The sequence below is a fragment of the Onychomys torridus genome, chromosome 10, assembly GCF_903995425.1.
Source record: "Onychomys torridus chromosome 10, mOncTor1.1, whole genome shotgun sequence".
Classification (NCBI taxonomy): domain Eukaryota; kingdom Metazoa; phylum Chordata; class Mammalia; order Rodentia; family Cricetidae; genus Onychomys; species Onychomys torridus.
Genome location: NC_050452.1, coordinates 30,691,741 through 30,694,774, shown reverse-complemented (window position 1 = coordinate 30,694,774; position 3,034 = coordinate 30,691,741). Strand labels below are relative to the sequence as shown.

Below are 3,034 nucleotides of genomic sequence, written 5' to 3'. Positions count from 1 at the left end.
AATATGGTGCCGGCTGAAGCAGAGCCCATCCAACCCTGCTGCTCTGTACTGGAAGCCCGAGGCTGTTGAAGGGGTGGATCAGGACCATGAGTGTGATCCAAGGCTGACCGGCCAAGGGGGCTGGGTAGGAAGATGAGGATTAGATGTTCCCAGCCTTCTTTAGTTGTCCCAGCTCCTCCCACAGGGTCCCTTCTTCGGAGTGGTCTTAACTGGGCACATGGGGCACTGAATAAGGCAACCATAACCTTCTGAGCCCTAGGTAATGCCTTGTGCTGAATAAGCTAGTGTCTCCCTTGCTGTTTGAGTGTGTAGGCACCCTTTGCGTGCCTGTGTCTGTATGCATACATGTCAGTGCATGTGTCTGTGTGTTCAGTGTGCACAGGTGCAAGGGCAGGCACACATGTGCTCTGTGGGCATATGAGTGAAGTCCATAGGTATGTACACGTATGAAGGCACTCACATGTCTGCACATGTGTGAGATCACATCCATGTGTGTCCTGTTGACAAGGGGTAAAGTTGTGATGATTAGGGTTAGCATTAATGGTCAACTTGACAGACTCTAGAGTCACCAGGGAGATGGGCCTCTGGGCACATCTGTAGGGGATTTCTTGATTGCGGTAATCGAGGTGGGACGACCCTGCCACAGTGGGCAGCACCATTCCCTGGCTAGGTGCCTGGACCGTCTCTGTGGAGAAAGGGAGCTGAGCAGCATCAGAATCCATCCCTCTCTGCTTTCCGACTGAGGATGTGATGTGAGCAGCTGTTTCAAGCTTCTGATGCCTTGGCTTGATCACAGCAATAAGGAAAAAGCCAACTAAATCACTGCCTCTTCCTCCTAGGCTGCAGCATGGTCTTCTGTGTATGTGACTACTGAGTACAGGGCTTTGGCAGAGGAGATTGGGGCCTGGGTTGCCTGGTTCAAGCCTTGCCTCTGCCACAGTAGGCCATCAAACCTTGAGAGTTCAGAACACCTCTGAACCCCAGCTTCTGATTCTATATAAAGGGATCCTCTTCACTCCTGCAGCCCAGTGGAAGGAAAGACTGTGGGGTGAAGTAAGACAGTGTACACAGGAGTGTCTGAGCTGATGGGTCCACAGAGATCCCCTCTGTGTAAGCAGAGCCCAGGCTGAGCTGGCCACTGGGGCCCTCATAGTCTCTCTCAGTCTTGTAGTTTGTCCTATGGGAAAGCTCCAGAAGCCTGGTCCCTGATGTATTCCCATTGTGCCTCTGGCCAGAGCTTAGGGTGTGCATCCCGTATAGGTGACAAACTGCAGTATCCTAGCTCCTGCGCTGTTGGATGGGGGTACTCCCTCTGGACTGCTGAGGACCAGGCAGCTCTCTTGGTTGTCATTATACCAAAGGAGGTCCCTCCCGGGACTGAGGGCCTGACAGTTTGTTTGGCCGCTGCTCTGTGACAGTCACCTTCTGATTCTCCCTTCTCCTTCCATTGCCTCCCTGCCCCCTTTCCTTGAGCCCCCCTCAATAGCCATCCAAGCCTCTGGTGTGAGATCTGCTCATACCTGTCCCTACTGTGGTCTCGTGGTCTCTCACAGGGAGTGAGGTCAAGGCCATTCCATTCACGTACATGTGTGAAGGGAGCCAGGAGGGGAGGAGACAGCCCACTCAGTCAGGAAGAGGCCCCGAGTGCCTGTCAGTTCCTCAGCTCCTAGCTGGATCATGGTGTCATCTCGCCCACACCTGCTCCCCTCTAAACTGGGCTCACACGCTCTTTACTGTTGAAGACCAAAATGCAGTTGTGGCTGCCTGAGATTTCTGGAAATAGCATAGATCTCTTTGTATTTCTGGTTTTTGTTTTTGTTTTGTTTTGACTTTTAAGCAGTCTTTAATGAAAGCTGTGCAGGACACACCCCTACTCCTGCATCTTCTCAGTCGTTTCTTCCTTGTATTTGCCCTTCTCCTTTCCAACTTGCCGAGACTTGGCTTTCCTTTCTAGGATCTTTTTGCGGTCTTTGTCCAGCTTTAGCCTGGTGATAACCACCTTGCTGGGGTGGATGCCCACATGGACAGTTGTGCCATTAGCCTTTTCTCGCTGGACTCACTCAATGTAGATGACATATTTCTTCCTGTACACTTGGACCACTTTGCCAATCTGCTGGCCTTTGTAGTGTCCTCAGACAACCTGAACTTCATCATCCTTTCGAATGGGCATAGACCGAACATTGTACTTCTGCCTCAGCTCTTTGGAAAGGGGGGAAGACATGATCTTCCTCCGAATGTGAGAAGGTGCATTGAAATGCTGTTTGCAGTCCTTGCTTTGGTCGGAAGTCACAAAGGGATTGAACTTCATTTTGGCGGCTGCGATCCAGCGATAGCCGCAAAAGGAAAGAGGTCTCTACCCGACTTCCGGTTCTGTGTGTATTTCTGTTTTATTGAATGACTCTCATGTAAACAAAATGTTCCTGTTTAAACACTAAAAAAAAAAAAAAAAAAAAAGAACACTCACCAAACTAAAACTCATGCACTGAGAAAAGTTGAAATGCACACAGATCTATAAAATGCAAAGTCTCTCACTGAGTCTCAAGGGCCCCTGCTTGCATGAAGCCAGCAGAAGGGAGTCTCAGGCCAGGGAGGCTGGGCTCTTCCTGGCTCTGCATGCTCACAGCTGTGTGTTCTGGGCAAGGCATGCAGCCCTAGGCAATTGGTTCTCCTTGTTCATGGCCTGGCTGCCCTCTTTCCCACCACACTGCTGGGTAGGGTGACTGCTCACTTCCTCTCTCAGGGTTTCACAGTGGAGAGGCCCTGGTCTGCTGAGCTAGCACTGGCTGGTCACAGCTAGGGTTTTGTAAAGGCTCAACATCTCCTGTCAGGATTCCAGGGCCAGTTTTCATGGTAAATAAGCCATATATTTTGGGCTTCTCCGCTTGGTTTGCTGAAGGCACCTAATGCAATCCATTCTGTGTATTTCAAGTCATCTGTCCAGAGACTTTGAAAAATTGTAAAAATACAAAATACACATAGCATAAGAATTTCCATCATAATGTTTTTTTTTGTTTTTTTTTTTTTTAATGTCAGT

General features: G+C 49.8%; 1 pseudogene; it reads right to left on the bottom strand.

Annotated features, from left to right (window-relative positions):
• Positions 1-1,870: 1,870 nt before the first annotated feature.
• LOC118592455 lies at positions 1,871-2,323 on the bottom strand (annotated as a pseudogene).
• Between the last annotated feature and the right edge of the window lie 711 nt (positions 2,324-3,034).